Source organism: Prionailurus viverrinus, chromosome A3 (assembly GCF_022837055.1).
Source record: "Prionailurus viverrinus isolate Anna chromosome A3, UM_Priviv_1.0, whole genome shotgun sequence".
In the NCBI taxonomy this organism is placed as follows: Eukaryota; Metazoa; Chordata; class Mammalia; order Carnivora; family Felidae; genus Prionailurus; species Prionailurus viverrinus.
In genome coordinates, this window is record NC_062563.1 from 50,508,230 (window position 1) to 50,526,597 (window position 18,368).

General features: G+C 43.6%; 1 protein-coding gene across 4 annotated transcripts in view; it reads right to left on the minus strand.

The window, feature by feature from the left end:
- The window catches only part of NINL (ninein like), a 174,311-nt gene extending 161,317 nt beyond the window's left edge, over positions 1–12,994 (minus strand). For all 4 annotated transcript variants that reach the window (XR_007150796.1, XM_047852133.1, XM_047852132.1 and 1 more), the window contains exon 1: positions 12,842–12,994. The gene's annotated coding sequence lies outside the window, so the exon portion shown is untranslated. The remainder of the gene's footprint in view (positions 1–12,841) is intronic.
- Positions 12,995–18,368: the final 5,374 nt, after the last annotated feature.

An 18,368-nucleotide genomic window follows, 5' to 3' on the forward strand; every position in this document is an offset into this window, starting at 1 on the left:
ATGTGATGTAGTATCCCCATTTACTAAAATTGACTGGAAATATAAAAAATAAATAATAAAATAATAAAATAAAATATAAAACCCAATTTAAAAAAAACCTTGCACAACACTAGAACTGACCACACTTCCAAAGAAAATATACAAATGGAAATAAGCTCATGAAAAGATGTTCACCATCATTCACCAATAAGGAAATGAATATTAAAACTGTAATGAGATACCACTACATGTCTATTAGGATAGCTGACATTAAAATTTTTAACAAATTCCAATACCAAGAACTGGCAAGGAGAACAAATTAAATTCTCATACAGTACTGCTGGAAATGCAAAATGGCAAAATCACTCTGGAAAAAAAGCAGTTCCAAATTAAACAAATACTCAGCAACCCTGCACACTATTATTTACCCTAGGAAAAGTGAAAACACATTCACACAATTCTGTATACAAATGCCTGTAGCAGCTGCATTTACAACTGTCAAAAACTGGAAACTACCCTAATATCCTCCAACTGTTTAATGGATTGACATCCATCCTCACCTGGAATGCTACTCATCAATAAAAGGAAGAAATTGTTAATACAAGCAACAACACAGATAAATACTGAGAGAAGGAAACCAGTCTGGAAAGGTTACATGCTGTAAGAGTCCATTGATATTACATTCTGGAAAAGGTAAAATTACAAGGTCAGCAAACAGGTAGGCAGGAGTTAGGACTTACAACCGGGCAGCAAGAGTATTTTTTGGATAATGCAACTATTCTCTTCTTACTGTTGTGACAATTACAAATCTATATGTGTGTTCAAAGTCTCAGAACTGTACACACACACACACGTCAATTTTAGCATATGCATTTTTTTTTTTAAAAAGGGAGGGAGGTCATTTTCCAGAAACTTCCACCTTTAGCCCTGTAACAGAAACCTCTCTGAAGGCAAAGGAACACCAAGGTTGGGCTGCTGTCTTAGAATGGAAAAAACAGAATAAAACATGTATTGAATTTCAGTTACTTATTCTGCTGCAGACTTATAAATTCTAGGGCATTTATACCTAGTTTTATTGAACAAAATAATTTCAGGTTACCTTTGAGGGCCTGGGATCATTCACTTCTCAAAGGGTCTCAACCTCACTCCCATCTAAGCAGCAACAGTGTGGAATGCTGGTGTGAGAAGCTGGAATCTCCCTCCCATCCCACAGCAGCAGCTTACACCTCCACCAAATGGAGGTAGGTGAGTCACCTCCTCCTGGGAGGCCACCAGAAAGAAGAGGGGAGATGTGGGTGCAGACAGATCTCAAGAGAGATAAACAGGCACCGAGGACTAGTAACCTAGATTTCTCTTTGAAGTAAAAGGCGAGTGCTTGGCACTAGAGCAAGCAGGGAGGCTTGCCGAGCAGACTCTTTCCTGAATGTTGTTGGGCAACTTACATCCGGGAATGTGAGCTCACACCTTTATCATTTGAGAAATGTTATCACTAGCCACAGAACCACTCAGAGCTTTATCAGTTAGCCAGGTGGAGCATCTGATTCTCCACCAAATGCTAGAAATTCCAGAAGAGAATTCACATGAACACTCTTTTTTTTCTTTTCTAAAATGTCTGAGAACCTGAGATGGTGGATGTTACTTGCATGTTACTGTGAAAGCACCATGTTCATGCATTATTAGCAAGGACAGACTGGGAGGTCAGCAGAAGGCACATGCTGCTGCTTGCTTCAGCATTCTCACTCCAGCAAGAACAATGTCCTCAAGAGACCCAGGGAAGGAAGCTGATGACCTAAGAGCAGAATCTTGCTTTTCATTAAAAAAAAAAAATAAGCAAATGTTTAATAGGCACAGAAACCCAAATTAAAACAATTTAAGAGTTTTTCACACCAGGGGGCACGTGACAGGATTCCATGTGTCTGGCACACTGCTGTCAAGGCCTGACTCTCTGGCATCCCCTCTCCCCTGCTCTCCCTGCACCAAGGAGCCAGTAAGGAAGTTCTGTAATGAGAACCCATTGCAGTTCTGCAATGAGAGACCCCATTGCACACTCATCCCAACCAGCAATGTGACTAGACAGTGGTAATCATTGGCCGGTTGTGAGAATGAAGGGAGGTGCACACATTTTATATGCACAGAGAAGAAAACAGGAAGACTGAAATTCTTCATAGAATGCTACTTATAAGTCTCTAAATGCTCAGAACAAAATCAAAAGCCTAACAAAAGGGAAACACCTCAGCACACCATGGAATATATCAACAGACAAGCTTGGGAACTCCATCAACACACAAACACTTGTCCATTAAAAACATCCTGAAGCAGTACTACCAACAATAGCCCAAGTATGGAAAGAGCCCAATGTCCATCGATGAATGAATGGATAAAGCAGATGTGGTATATATATACAATGGAGTATTACTTGAGAATCAAAAAGAATGAAATCTTGCCATTTGCAACTATGTGGATGGAACTAGAGGGTATTATGCTAAGTGAAATTAGTCAGAGAAAGACAAAAATCATATGACTTCACTCATATGAGGGCTTTAAGAGACAAAACAGATGAACATAAAGCAAAGGAAACAAAAACAATATAAAAACAGGGAGGGGGACAAAACAAGAGACTCATAAATATGGAGAACAAACTGAGGGTTACTGGAAGGGTTGTGGGAGGGGGGATGGGCTAAATGGGTAAGGGGCACTAAGGAATCTACTCCTGAAATCATTGTTGCACTATATGCTAATTAATTTGGATGTAAATTTTAAACAATAAAAAATAAAATTTAAAAAACACCCTGAAATTATTGCAGTGATGACATCAACCAATCAAGCATGTGTTACTTCTCTAAAGAAGACATCCAGATGGCCAACAGGCACATGAAAAGATGCTCAATGTCGCTCCTCATCAGGGAAATACAAATCAAAACCACACTCAGATATCACCTCACGCCAGTCAGAGTGGCCAAAATGAACAAATCAGGAGACTATAGATGCTGGAGAGGATGTGGACAAACGGATACCCTCTTGCACTGTTGGTGGGAATGCAAATTGGTGCAGCCACTCTGGAAAACAGCGTGGAGGTTCCTCAGAAAATTAAAAATAGACCTACCCTATGACCCAGCAATAGCACTGCTAGGAATTTACCCAAGGGATACAGGAGTACTGATGCATAGGGGCACTTGTACCCCAATGTTTATAGCAGCACTCTCAACAATAGCCAAATTGTGGAAAGAGTCTAAATGTCCATCAACTGATGAATGGATAAAGAAATTGTGGTTTATATACACAATGGAGTACTACGTGGCAATGAGAAAGAATGAAATATGGCCCTTTGTAGCAACGTGGATGGAACTGGAGAGTGTGATGCTAAGTGAAATAAGCCATACAGAGAAAGACAGATACCATATATTTTCACTCTTATGTGGATCCTGAGAAACTTAACAGAAACCCATGGGGGAGGGGAAGGGAAAAAAAAAAAGAGGTTAGAGTGGGAGAGAGACAAAACATAAGAGACTCTTAAAAACTGAGAACAAACTGAGGGTTGATGGGGGGTGGGAGGGAGGGGAGGGTGAGTGATGGGTATTGAGGAGGGCACCTTTTGGGATGAACACTGGGTGTTGTATGGAAACCAATTTGACAACAAATTTCATATATTGAAAAAAAAAAGCATGTGTTAGATTGCAGACACCAGTGATGGGGGGATGGGGGTGGGGTGGGGAGGATCGCTGAAATTAGCAGAACAAAGCAGAAGTCTAGCACACATTCATGTTTCAACTCCGCAAAACATACACTGCACACAGAACCTGGAAAGTAATAAGGTCTTGGTTAATGCATGCATTTCCTTTAAGTACCTAATTTATTATTTTTTGAAGTGTGTGCACATATTGCCATTATGATGTCTCTTTTTTTGAGACAATTGTTGCTATTTATTTTTATTTCGGTCAAGTGACCTTAAAGGTTGAGGGAGAAAAATAAAAATAAAAAAGGGCACTAGGAGATTTTCCTAACACTCTACTTCCAGGTGTGTAAGTCCTGGTGTCTACTCTTTGCACAGTCAGAGCCATTGGAAAGAGGTCTCTACTTCTGACCCCTCAGTAGGGTCCTCACTTTTGCTACATAATCTTTTGATAATAGAAAACTAGTATTTCTTGAGTTCATCACATAATGGGCACATTCCTAAGCACCTGGGAATTTATTAGCCTTGGGAGGGAGGCACCATTGTCATCCCCATATTAAAAGTGATGATATCTAGGCATAGAGAGGTGAAGTAATTTGTCCAAAGTCACAGAGCTGGTAACTGAACACACACTGAGGTCTAACTCCAGTTAGAACTACCAACCTTTACATTTTGCCTCATGCCTATTAATAATATCCAAACATACAAAATAATTTGAATATTTAAAAGAAAGTTTTTCCATGTCCAGAATATATGGGGAAATGTCTCCTCCAGCTCTAAACCAAACCAGAAAGTCCTAATGTTATACAAAAATTTTATATTACTAAACCTAATTACAAGGAAAGAACATTAACTTGAATAGTCCCCCAAATTACAAAGCAATACTTCAACCAAACATTCCATGTCCCAATTCATTTTTATTCATCTGCTATGAAACAGTGAGACACCTTCTCTTCACCAGAACCAGGGTATAACCTTTGTTTCATGTTGGCTAAATAGCAAATAAGAGAGGGGTGCCTGAATGGCTCAGTCGGTTAAGTATCCAACTCTTGATTTCAGCTCAGGTCATGATCTCAGGGTTCATGAGATTGAGCCCAGTGTCAGGCTCCACAATGAGTGTGGAGCCTGCTTAAGATTCTTCTCTCTCCATCCCTCCCCTGAATACGCATGTGCATTTCTCTTGCTTTCTCTCAAACAAAAAAAAAGAGAATAAAATAACACAGCTGATAACATTTTGAAAACCATAACAGTCCCCCCAACTCATTATTGTCCTAACTTTCACATCTGAAATTCCAGCATGCAATTAAGAGCTAAAGGCACATGTTGATCCTCTCTGTTCTTTACACATATTTAAAAGTCCAAAGAATCTGACAGTGGATTGAATATTTTTGGTTTCTACTTCCAAGAAATCAGCCTGCTGTGAAGGTCAGTGTCAATATCAAGAACTCAGTGACCATAAAAGCAGATTCAGAATTGCTAAGAAACTCATCTTTAATGAAGATGAAACACAGCAGTCCAAGAAACCAGGTCATGGAGAAATCACCGTTATTTTGCTATTCCAGTTGCTTGAAGTTCATGCCAAACAAAATAAACTAAAATAAAATGTTATAATCCTGGGCTTATGCAACCAGCCAGCCTTGGGATGGAACCATTTCAAAGTCTGACACACATGGGACTCAAGAGCTAATGAAACTTGATGCACTGACACGGAGGTTTCCAACACTGCAGGGACCAGTGGCCCCAGTGCAGAGAGGAGCTTGGGAGCACCAGGCCACTACAAGTTCTATGAAACGTGCCTGTGCCTGGTGGTCTCTGTGAGCACCAAGTGTAAAAATCAATCCCACCCTGTCTCCCCCCAGAACTGGACCCAGAATAGGAAAGAAATCTGGGAGCAAGCGCTAGGAGTCAAGAAGCAGGAGCCCAGCCACAAGCCAGGCCTTCACAGACACATGAGCTCAGGGTCATCTGCTTAACAGGAATCAGCTATTTGAATGATTATAGTATAAAAGTCTTATCAAAAAGCTCTCTCATTTTAAGTCACAGAATTTTGGAGTTTTATGGTACTTTAAGTTGCCTTGTCCATTATCTTAGCAGACTTGGGAAAGCCATTCTCACTTAAAAAAAAAAATGGGGAAAATAAGGCACAGACATTTGGAGCCCAAAGACACTTCAAGAAATGGGCAGCACTAAAACTAGTATCCATCCTGAGGTAAGACTGGGTAAGGGCCTCACATCAACCTATCTCACTCATGCAAAGGGAACAGTTCCCTATGCTCTTCCCACAGGGTCATTCCTGGGCCATCACTGTCTCAAAATTATGTTTCTGCTCCCTGAAACAGGAAACAAAGGAAGAGCAGTTTAAAGTGGTAGAGGTGAAGACAGACATTCAACCTGGAATGTGTTGAGTTTGAAATATCAATGAGGCGTGGAGGGGAAATGAGCAAAGGCACCTGGATGTCTAGCCTAGTGTGAAGCATGAGGAATGGAAAGCTGTCACACGAAACCACTAGAAGGACTGTCTTCTTTTTCCCACCTCTTCAGACAATAAAGCCAGAGAAAATACCACAGTTCATCAAATCCAAGATGCCACTGATTCTAAGACCAATGACTAAAAAAGAAAAACTGCTATCAAATCTGACACAATGCTAAGACAGTGTTGACTGCAAAAGGCATCCCAAATTCAGAGACATGGTAACATGAAAAGTTAAAGTGAGGTATTTAGATTGCAGTATATACAGGGTAGACATCTGTTTTTGTACCTTTCTATTCTGATATAATATCAACTTTATAGAAAAATAACAAGAACAGTACATACAATTCCCAAATACCCTTTATGCCTGGAGCTTCACCGATAAACCGTTTTCACTTTGCCCCATTTATCACATCCACTGTATCATTTTCTGTCTCCAACTCTGTCTCTCCTTCCTCAGATTATTTCATACTGCACTTACTAAACTGAAGGACATAGTGATATGTACAATGATCAAATTCAGGAAACATATCACATCACTAACATTTAAATTTTGTCTATTGTCCCAATAATGTCCTTTATAGCTCTCCTGCCCACTTCCTGACTCCAATCAAGTAGTGTACACAGGTGTCAGGTTCTTTTAGTCCTCTTTCAACTAGGATGGTTCCTCAGTCTTTATGTTTTTTTACCTTAAAATAACTAAAGACTATAGAAGTCAGTTATTTACTCTGTAGAACATCACACAAATGGAGTCTGTCTGATGTCTCCACACAGAGACTCAGGTTATGGCGGGAATACCCCCAGGGTGAGGTGGGCGAGGTAGCATCCTTCTCAGTACCTCTCATCAGGAGGCACACACTGTCTCTTTACAGGTGATCTTTAATTTTCATCACTTAGTTAGGACAGCATCCAAAGCAGGCCAGCTACCTTGTATAAGAAGTTGATTCATAATGCGGCGCCTGGGTGGCTCAGTTGGTTGAGTATCCAACTCTTGATTTCGGCTCAGGTCATGATCTCAGGGTTCCTGAGGTCATGTGCATGCTCTCTCTCTCCCTCTCTCCCAAAATAAATAAATAAACATTAAAAAAAAAGAATTTGAATTATGAAAATTTTAATAAAATCTACAACATCAAAGTCTTTATGTGTACAAGTTGAAATAATAAAAATTCAAAAATAATTTAAAATGTGTCAAGAACTGCTTAATTTTAAAGCCACACTTTTGCTACAAAGCAGGACTGGCTAAATTTGAATTAGCAAGGACCCCTGCAAACATCCTGTTTGAAGCAGTTTTCTGAGAAGTGCTACTGGCACTTCGGTTCTTATGAGCAGGCCACTAATGTAGATCGTGGAGTTTATAAATTGGGCATCTATGTTTCTAGCCAAGTCAAGAGGCAAACTCACCATTACTTCCCTTCGTTTAGGTCCTTGGGGAGTGGTGACCACACTGAAGTCTGACCACAAAAGCAGTCACCTGAACCCAAGGAGCTAATTGGCTGAGCTGCAGCTGGCCCTTAGGAATCAGCTTCCTTCAGGCAGAAGGCACTACCCTCCCTGTTATCACGGGGACAATGAGCTCTCAGTTTTATTCCCCATCCACATGGGGACATGCATACCCTGACTATGTCAGGAGGAGGCTCATCTGTTCTGTAGTTTCTCCCCAGCCGGGGACCTGGTGGTGCTGCCTACTCTTGCCCACTTTTGTCCATGTTCATGAACACAGCCAGAAGCCTGGAGTCCACATGCACTGCCAGTCCTAACCCCTCCCTCCTCAGGCCACCTGTGTATAGCCAGGGCAGGTAAATACGTTCTGGATACCTTGAGCTCTCCCTGGGCTGTGGCAACCTGTTGTTAAAGTCTAACAGAGCAGACTACCCTTTTGATTTTTAAGTAATGTATAACTATTTACAAAATTCCTGCGCCCTTAAACTAAACTCTAAATCAGTGAATGCTTCATTATATTACTTCATGTTGGTTCTTGTGTTTATGGATTTATGCCATCTGTGACCCTGAAGGAGACTCCACAGGCCCCTGGTGTGAACGGCGCTCCTAGGAAGTTGCCCTGGCAGGACCACATGGTGGCTACACTCCCAATCCCAACATCAGACTCATCTTTTTAAATTTATTTCCATGAGCATGCACACACATGGTGCCCACCAATGCAAAGCACAACTCTTGCTTACAAATGGAATTTGACTTGCTAATTCCTTTACCTCCCCCTCACCTCAAATATCTAGACAGATTGTGGAAGTCAGTTTTTTATCAGCACTGAAAACTCCTGACTTTCTTTTTCATGTACAGAAATGATCTCGTTGCTTAGGCAGTGACATATGGTGGAAATCTCACAGGCTAGAAGGCATGGAATCGGCAGAGAGCCTGTCTAGATCCCTGTGCACCCTTCAGTGCCATGTGATTCTGAACATAGCAGGTAGCAAGCCTCTGTCTTCTAGATGGGGACAAGAGCATGTCCCAGCTCAGCAGACTGCTGTGAGCACTACACGGAAGAATTTACCAAAAGCAGACAACAGAGCCGGCACACAATACGAGCTCAATTTAAAATCAAATCACCAAGAGACCAGCGATCCATTTCTGACATCAGCATGACCAATGCACAAGCCATGCAGAGGGTCCAGAGGACATACTCTACCTGTGCAGTGAGTTACACTAGCTCTCCAGTGATTAGGTACCCACAGAATGCCCTCCCACAGCCCCCATGCACCCTGCCTCCTTGGAGTAGCAACAGGGAAGTATGAGGCCTGTCACAGACCAAGGTGAGCCCCCTTACAGCTGATGACTGGTTCCATGGTCCAGAAGGCTACTGAATGTGTTACTCCTTATTCTTGAAGAGACACAGAAACCAACCTCCCTCTTCCTTCAAATGTAAAACAGCCACTACCAACATGTGTGAAAGAGGAGCAACCTAGGCCCCCAGCTGCTGATTTAGCCACTGGAACAACTCATCCTGAAGTCCTATACTTTCCTTCCAGGACTTCCCTACCTGTTTAAGCCAAGACTGAGTTGGGTTTTCTTTTCTTTTTCTTTCTTTCTTTTTTTTTTTTTTTTTTAACTAATTTATTGTCAAGTTAGCTAACATACAGGGTATACAGTGTAATCTTGGCTTTGGGAGTAGATTCCCATGATTCATCACTTACAACACCCAGTGCTCATCCTCCCCTACCCTCCGATCAACCCTCGGTTTGTTCTCTGTATTTAAGAGTCTCTTATGATTTGCCTCCCTCTCTGTAACTTATTTTTCCTTCCCTTCCCCTATGGTCTTCTGTTAAGTTTCTCAAGTTCCACATATGAGTGAAAACATGATATCTTTTTCTGACTGACTTATTTCACTTAGCATAATACCCTCCAGTTCCATCCACATGGGTTGGGTTTTCCATCACTGGTACCTAAAAACATCTCAATTGATACGCATCCACAAATGTAAAAGTTTTCACTTCAGTGAAAAAACTAGACATTATCAAGAGAGATTTTCCTTCAGATCTTTAACAATAACAATAAACAACCACTTTGAGAAGTTCCAATACCAAAATATTAACTTATTAAACAAAGAAGATCCCAAAATAAGATAACTGGGTTATAAGAGCCGCTGTCACATCATAAAAGGTTCTGCTACTTTCCTCTCATGAAACACAAAGCAAGTCAATGCACAAAAGCTGGTATATACCAGTGCCTCTCAAACTTGAGTGTATTAGAATTACCTGGAGGATGTTTATTTGAGAAAACAAGGATTCCAACTCAAGGGAGACTATGTACCCGTCTTTGAGAAACAAGAAGCCATTATTTCTTAAAGTTTAAGGAAGGGTTAAAGAGGGTTCAGAGAAACAGATGAGTACAACTAGGCAGCAGCAGGTGCATGCTCTAACTTTCATCAAGATGTTAAAAACACAAAACACCACCCAAAAGACTCCTGGGTTCACAAAAACAAACAAACAAAATACAACATTTAGAATCCTTCAGTGGAGAAGTCTCACCAGGAGGCTCAAGGTTAACCCAAGGATGGGGAATGGAAAGCCTTCTGCTACTGCTGCCCTCCAAACAGCTCCAGGTAGAGTCTGACCCAAAGTTTTGGCCTCTTGCTTGTGATTAACCAAATATCTGGCCTTGAGCCTGAATTCTTAATTTGTACTTGAAGCCAAGGACTGAGCTAAGCCCAAATCTAAAGTTCACTTACAGCCACTGCCACTCAACCTGTTACAGAATGACCATGGAATCAAGAGCAAAGTGTGGCCTTAGTGTTGCCCTTCTAAGTCAGAGGGCACTGTTCCCCTTCTAGTCAAGAGCCACACAATTCCCCCTGACTACCCCTCTGAAACTTCTAGTTCAAAATGTGAGGCCAGGAAACTGTTTTTGCCTCCTTATTATAGACCTTTCTTGAGCCAGGGAGGGAGAGAGAGATCTAGAAGCCACCTGTTCATAGTAAAATCCAAAGGTAAGTGTCCAAGGTAGAAAGAATATGGTTAGAGGGATCTCTCCTCTCACATGCCCAAATCCCAAACGCCACATGTTCCATCTTCCACCCCCCCACACAAAATGACCCTCCACAACCAGCACTTAAAGTCACTCACCATAAAAGGGTGAATACTCTGAATACTTTGAATACTTAGTTAGAATTTTGCAACTCTACTATTACTCTTTTTCACCACCAAATGTTCATAAGGACTAAGGAGCAGAACAAAAGACACACTAACACTAAAAGGGATTTCAACATACTGTTGGCAAATGACTGTGTCAGTTAAGTCACCTCTGAGCAGCCCTGCAAATCACAATGTAAAGAGATAAATAGGACTTAAAGAAAAACAGTTTTCCAGCAGAGATTATATAAAGTCCACAACTTAAAAAATGTTGAAACCCTAACTTTTCCTTTGTGATATGTTCTTTTTCTAATATGATGGTGTTAAATGTTACATGAAGTTCAGGTTCTTCGGAGAAGGCTTGTTATTTTCTCATTCTGCAAAAGTGATTATCCTCTTTTTTTTAAATTTTTTTTCCCAACGTTTATTTATTTTTGGGACAGAGAGAGACAGAGCATGAACGGGGGAGGGGCAGAGAGAGGGAGACACAGAATCAGAAACAGGCTCCAGGCTCTGAGCCATCAGCCCAGAGCCCGACGCGGGCTCGAACTCACGGACCGCGAGATCGTGACCTGGCTGAAGTCGGACGCTTAACCGACTGCGCCACCCAGGCGCCCCTATCCTCTTTTTTTTTTATTGAATCTGAATTAGATAGATAGATAGATAGATAGATAGATAGATAGATAAGATAGATAGATACACACACACGTATGTAAGCACAGAAGACCCACTTCTATTTGTCAGTACAGGCTAGTTCAATCTGTAACAGTTTAAACCACCAAGAGATGATATGTATGTAAGCCAAACAAAAGGCACAGCACAGTGGTACACTGCTTCTTTGCCTTAGCATTTTTCTTTTAGGATACATACTCTTGCACACAGTTCATAAAACTGTGGGGCTGCTTAGCGTCCTATTTAACAAATTTTAACTGAATTTTTTGTTTTTTTAAGTTTCTGCTTTGAAAAGTATTTCGAAGTCCAATGTGGAAAACGTGGTAAAGGCCTTTAAGAAAAACTCATGGTCACCCATAATTCCTCCCACCTATTGACAGTGCTGGCGGTGAAACCTTGAGCAACACTTGACCCTCTCCAAGCCCTCCAGCTCCACAGTTCTTTCTTTGGACCCCATTCCCACCCCCCACTGTAGGACGGCTTGGCCTAAGTCTCCAGGGCATGATTTATGAGTGTGAAACACCAGAAGAGATTGGACAGACTCCTACTGAGATTTGTGACTGAGCCCACCAATGGGAGGAAAAGGACGATCCTGCCAAACAACTGGTAGGACACATAAAATTTCCAACAGACTTTATAGTCCCTGACAATGGCGTGTTTCAAACAGTTTTCCCAAGCGCAAACTCGCGATACAACATCCTAAAAACTTCCTATATAGAAGGATGCAATCTTATCTACAGGAGATCATTCTGTGGAGGACGTGGCCTGCTCAGAGGAACCAGGCCTCGAGCTCTGCAGGTGATGGGAGAGGCTGAGGGACACGGCGGCGCTGTGGGCGTTCCAGGGGCCAGGGCACCCGGCAGCTGCGCGTCCGGGAAGGAAAAGTCAGCGCTGCAGTTGTGGCCGCGGCTTTCGCTACACCGTTTAACCTTGGTATCATCAGTGAGGGCCACTGCCCTCTCCCCGATGCCGGACTGCTCGCCAGAAGGTTAGCGTCCACTTCAGCAGAGGGGCCAAATAGCTGCAAAACTCGTTCCGAGGACCACGCACACTGCAGGAACGGAAACGACTGTAGAACCTAGTTTTCAAAGGTTTGGTGGAACAGCGGGATTCCCGCGGATACGTTCTTTTAAAGCGACCCTGCACCAGCCCTCCAAGGTGACGGAAAAAGGAGGCTAGCATGTCAGACTTACCCAACCTGGGGCCCCTTACCCAGAGGGGAAGGGAGGACCCGGACCCCGCGAAGGAGCCGGTTCCGGGCGCCGAGGCGAGGGCGGGGGGGTACCCCGCCCCGCTCAGAGTCGCAGGGCCCCGGCCCCGCTAGTTCCCACAAGCCCGCTGCCTGGGGCGCAGCCCGCGAGACGCTGGCCTCTCTCCTCCGCGGCCCCAACCAGGGTGCTCGCAGCCGGGCGGGCCGCACGTGCCGCGGAGGCGCGGGCTCCACAGCCCCGCCCCAGCCAAGCTCACCTGGGCAGTGGGTGCCTCTGGTCTCCCCCGCGCTTGGCACACACTGGCGCGAGCCAAGGGCGCTGGCGCGCGCACTGCACGCACCCTGCGTCCTGCCGGCAGCTCTTTGTGTCTGGAGGCCCCGACGCCGTGTTCCCGCAGCCTCTAGGCACCGCCCCCTAGGCCTCCTAGCGCCGGGCGCGGCGGGCCCCATCCGAGCTGGCGGGGCGGGCGGGGGCTGGGTGGAGGCCGAATGGGCGGGGCGTGCGGGCGTCGGGGCGGGGCGAAGCGGGTGGGCGGGTTTGGGTGCGAGTGGGGTTCCTCCACTGCCTCCAGGCGCAGCTCACCTTCAGCGAAGTGTTTTCTGTGGGGTTTGGCTGTTCGAAGTCCTTGCTCCAGCATCCTCTTCTGGGAACAACCCGAGGAGGCAGGCCAGGTAGTAGTTAATACCCCAAATTCGCAGTTGAGGAAACCGGAAGACATAAAACTAATGGTTCCTGTCTTTCCATCATATATCAAGTGAAATCTTTCTTGAGCATGTACTAGTAGTGCCAGGCGTAGTCCCATGGAGCAGTAACCATGTGGGGAGAATTGGCAAAAAAAAAAAAACAAAAAAAAACAAAACAAAAAAATTCCCTGCCCCTCATAGAGTTTACATGCCCGAATACAACTTAAAAGCTTAAGTGAAATATACAAGAGATGATCTAAGGAGTGCAGGAAGTTGGCCAGGGAAGGTCAGAGAGACAGTGACATTTTAAGTGAAGGCCAGAAAGAAGTGAGTGAGGGAAACAGGCAGCAGTCCCAGGGAACAGCTGGCCAGGCCTTGAGTCTAGAGGATGAGTCTACAGGGTGAGTTTCTTTGTGGCTGGGAAGAGTGGTATGGGAGGAGTGTGGTGTGTGAGGCGAGAAAGAAGTGAGAGTTAGGTGAGAGGTATAGGGCCTTTCTGCCCCTTGTAAGGACTTTGCTCCTACTCTGAGACTGTTTAGTAGAGGGAACTTTAACTTCTGACTTAAAATCGCTCTGGTCACTGGGTTAGAGCAAGGGCAGGGGTGAGAGCAAAGGTTGAAGTAAGGAGACCATTAAGAAGTGATGGCAGTAATTAGGCTGAGAGGTGAGGGTGGCTTGGACCAGGGTGGAGGGGATGAGGAGTGGTCAGATACAGAATATGTGGTATTTGGGGTGGTCCAGCAGACAGAAAGTGCCTACAGATTGGAGGTGGGTTGTGAAAGAGAAAGGGTGACTCCAAGACTTTGGCCTATGCAACGACAGTTACTCATTTTATGCTGGGTTCTTTCTATGCACAACCTCATTTTAATTCTCACAATCATCCCAGGACACAGTTACAACATTGTCATTTTACAGAGTAGGGGAAATAAAGTTTAAGTGGTTAAATAGCATGCTGGGATCCATATAGCTTCCAGGTCCCAAAATCTGATCCCAGAACTTGCACATGCTCTGACCAGCAGGTGCTGCTGAGCTAAGACCTGGGGCTGCATCCCCCTTCTCCCTCCTCCCTGCAGTGCTCTCAATGTCCCAACTATCCTTCCAGTCATCACATCAAGAGGATCGTCTTCATTTCTTATCTTTGTGGCTTCAGGGCATGAGCCAGCTGCCTTCTGGGCCCCTGACACAGCCATCCTACTTGTCCATTGGCTTCTCTATTCCTTCCCAATGCTCCCTTGTGGTCTTCCTTTCCTCATCCCTAAATATTTTCATTCGTAAGGTCCTAGACTTGGCTCCCTGCTCTCTTTGCCTAGTTTCTGGGTGCTTCCCCCTGTCCTCTCTTAAGTATGATTGAATAGTAGTCCTTAGTATTTCTACCCTGCTCTCACTCTGGTCCTCACTCTCTTTCTCTCTTAAAACCCCAAACATCAAACTACCAACTGGATATTACACTTCCATATCCCACAAGCAGTTCAAATTCAACCAGTCAACAAGTCTCAAACTGAAATATTTATTTTTCTCCTAAGATATGTTTCTTCTTGTGGATTCCCCATGTTGGTGAAGGTCACAGCCCTTCCATCTCCTCCTCACATTGTCTCAGTTGCAAGTCCTATAGATTTCTGTGTATCTTCTCTTTCTCTCTTTCTCTCTCTCTCTCTCTCTCTCTCTCTCTCTCCCTCTCTCTCACACACACACACACACACACACACACACACACACACAGTCAAATCCCAGCCACACCTTCTTCTTGGGTCAGGCCCTCCAAATGCCTCCTGAGGATTGCTAAAGCCCTAAAGACCACTGTCTGCATTTTGTACTTGTCAACTCTGTACAGCAGCCAGATGTGCTTTGTAAAACGTATGCCTGTGTTGTCCCTTTTCTGCCTAAAGCCCTTCCAGGTCTTCTGCTGAAATTATTTAACAGATCATTCCTTCTAGACCTAGCCCTGCCACTTTTCCATTCCCCTGCCCCCACCCATAGTCCATTCTCATCTAGTCTTCAGGCCAGCAGGGCCACCTAGTTCTCTGAAAATGAAACAGACCACAGGTTGTCTTTTTTCCAAAGCTTTGCAAACCCCCTGGTTACCTGTCAGTCAGCTTTAGCTCTCAACACAGAAACTCCTCCGACCATGTGTTTGCTTCCTTTCCTCTGTCATCCTAGGACACTCATATTCACTTCTATCCAATCTTGTATCACTCTTTACTTTGATAATCTCTACTGATGTTCTCTTCTGGTAATTTTTTAGCTCCTGTGAGCAAGGATTATCTTTTTTCTTTTCCTCACCCCCATGCCTAGAATCCAGCAAATGTTGTTTGTGCTGGCTAAAGGATAGAGTGGGCTATGCTGGACCTGTACTATCTCCCTCTTTGACCTTTGTTAATGATGCTTCTCCACACCTCAACTCTATCCTTTCACCCCTGATGCAGAAGGGGAAGTCTTACCAGCACAACAATATATCAAAATGATTAAATGAGCTGCACTGTGATCTAGCATGAGGAAGGTCTACACCTGTGTTTTGTAGGGACTTCACTTTAAAGAATGTGAGGACCTGGGGCAACATGACTGATGGGAAAGAGGCAGGATAAAAGTGAGGCTCTAGGGGAGCAGGGTAGGAAAAGGAGGGGGGGCACCAAGGATGAGTGAAAATTACAACTGCCTGCAAGTGGCAAACACCACACAGAGTGAAAGGCAACCAGAGGAGACTAGTGAGTGGAGCTCATGCCATGCTCTGGATTATGAGGTTTTCCAGACCTGCTCTGAGTGAGGCTGGAGGCCTTCTGATGTGCTGGGGACCCTCCTCAGCCAGCAGAGGGCACAGTGGCAGGCCATACCATGCAGAGGTGTTCTAGCTACAGGATACATAGCCAAGGTCCTGACAGATTCCAGTTTATGACACTAAGTTCCCAGGGGTGCCTGCTGCAAAAATAAGCATCTTTATTCAGAGTGACCATGTGCCCAGGTAAATATTCTTTAACCCTAAGGAGAAAAAAAGTGAATAACTGGGGTCAACTAGCAATCTTCACCACAATTGTATAAAAATATTCAGGTATCCTATTTTAAGCCTCACAGCCATTAAAATTATTTTCCTTAGATTGTTTAAAGCAGGCTGTTAAGCATGCCCCTCTCCTTCTTTTGTCTACTGTCCTGGACCAACTGCACAGCTCCAACCACCTGTAGTGCTGAGTCTTCTTCTCTAAATGTGGTAACCATCACCACCCACTTTCTAAGCATAAGAAATAGTCTACACACATCAGAAGATCTATTAAGTGAGAGAAAAATGGGAGGACCCAACCCAGGGTTGGGTGACTGGAGTCAGATAAGACAAGTAACAAAGATAGAGAAGAAAATGGTGGGTTCACGATGACGGCTGTAAACTCAGCTAGAAAAAACAGGCAGGAAGTGACCTGATATTTTAGCTGGGAAAGTGGCTAAAGGGGCAGATATGGCTGGAATATAAGAAGAAGTTACAAACTACTTGGAGTTAGAGGCAAAGAGAAATGAAAACCAGAAGTCTCTCCAAAGTAGCTTGCTTAAGTGGAAGGTGAAATTGCATTGTTGCCAATACCTTAGTGAGACATTAAGTGCTTTCTCCTCACCATGACTTACTAAGGAAACAATTGAAATTGTCTTATAAACTGAGTATTGTGTAAAATTAACCAGAGATGGGGCTCAGAGGTAACTTCCAGTACCCTCATTTAGAAGCATATCATCTTGTCCATAGTCTGGGTTTAAAAGAAAAACAAACAGCAATAGGTCAGTAACTGAAGCTGGAAAAATCCTATTGCGTAGTTTGTCTTATCCTATAATCTCTCGTCATGTCTAGTCATTTTGTCTCCAGAGCATGCTTGACATCTTGAGAGACTAAGGATGCAAGAGAAAGAAGAAACATTACTGATTCAAGACACAGGGGGACCAATGTGACCACCTTGAGACATGAGAGAGAAAATCCATGGCTCGAGTTCTGAAGACTACTCATAAGATGTGTCTTACCATGTGAAACCTACAGCCCCTGCCTTCCAAATGTTTCTCTTTTCATGTCTCTTCTATGTTATGATAGAATGACCTTAATCTTTCCCCAAACCTGCTTTAACATGTATTCCTTTCCTCAAGGCCTTTGATGATTCCATCTTCACTAGGTGGTGGAACCCAGATTCACTGACCCACATCCAAAATCCTTCACTGACATCCTAGTTCACCTTTCCAACTTCTCCTATCACTTGCCCCATGAACCCCTGGCTCCAACAAAGCCATGTATGAGCTGCCTCTTAAGGGTGCCCTTTGCACTCTTGCCTTTATGTTTTTGACATATCTCCCCTCCTTTCTATCTACTCAAGTCTATCTATTCATCAAGGTTGTGCTCAAAACTGGCCACTTCTGAAAAGACCCCCACAGTACCCACTGTCTATCCCACCCATTGAGTAAGCAGTCCTATTCTGTTTTGTGCCATTCATTCTCATGTCCTGATCTGTTCTTTAAGTCTTGTGTCACGATCTGAAGTTCCTCTGGTAGGTCCTTCTTGTTTGAGTCCTAAGTAGATTGAAAGCTCCCACAATCAGACATGATTTTTATGCATTTATATCCCCCATAACAGAGAGATGGGATGGGAAAGGATGTTGTAGAAAGCCTGGTAAATGTAAGGGTTCATTATTTTATTGAATTCTAGTGTCGATTTTATGTTTCTGATGATTGTTTCAATTAATGTGGAGTGGAAATGCATAGTTTTTGTCTGTGATATAGACATCCTAATTTTTCTTAAATAGCCTATCATGAGATTGTCATCTGTGAATTCTAGTGTGGTATAGGGAGTTGAGAAATGTCAGCACACCCTCAGATGGCTGGGCTTTGACAGATGGCCACAGAATACTGCATTTGTTTTATGGTGTTGTTAGTTTACATTCATTTTACATGGTTATTTCAATTAACAATGACAACAATAGCAATCACATGATTTAACAGAGAACTTTATTTTATAATGTACTTTTATCCTTAATGGAAAATTTTGCCACTTTCAGGTTCTTAGAACATTCCCTGGGAGTCATGGCTAAGTGCTGACCTCAGTACATTTAGAAAATACTTTCACTTGTGGATGTTGTTGCTTCATTA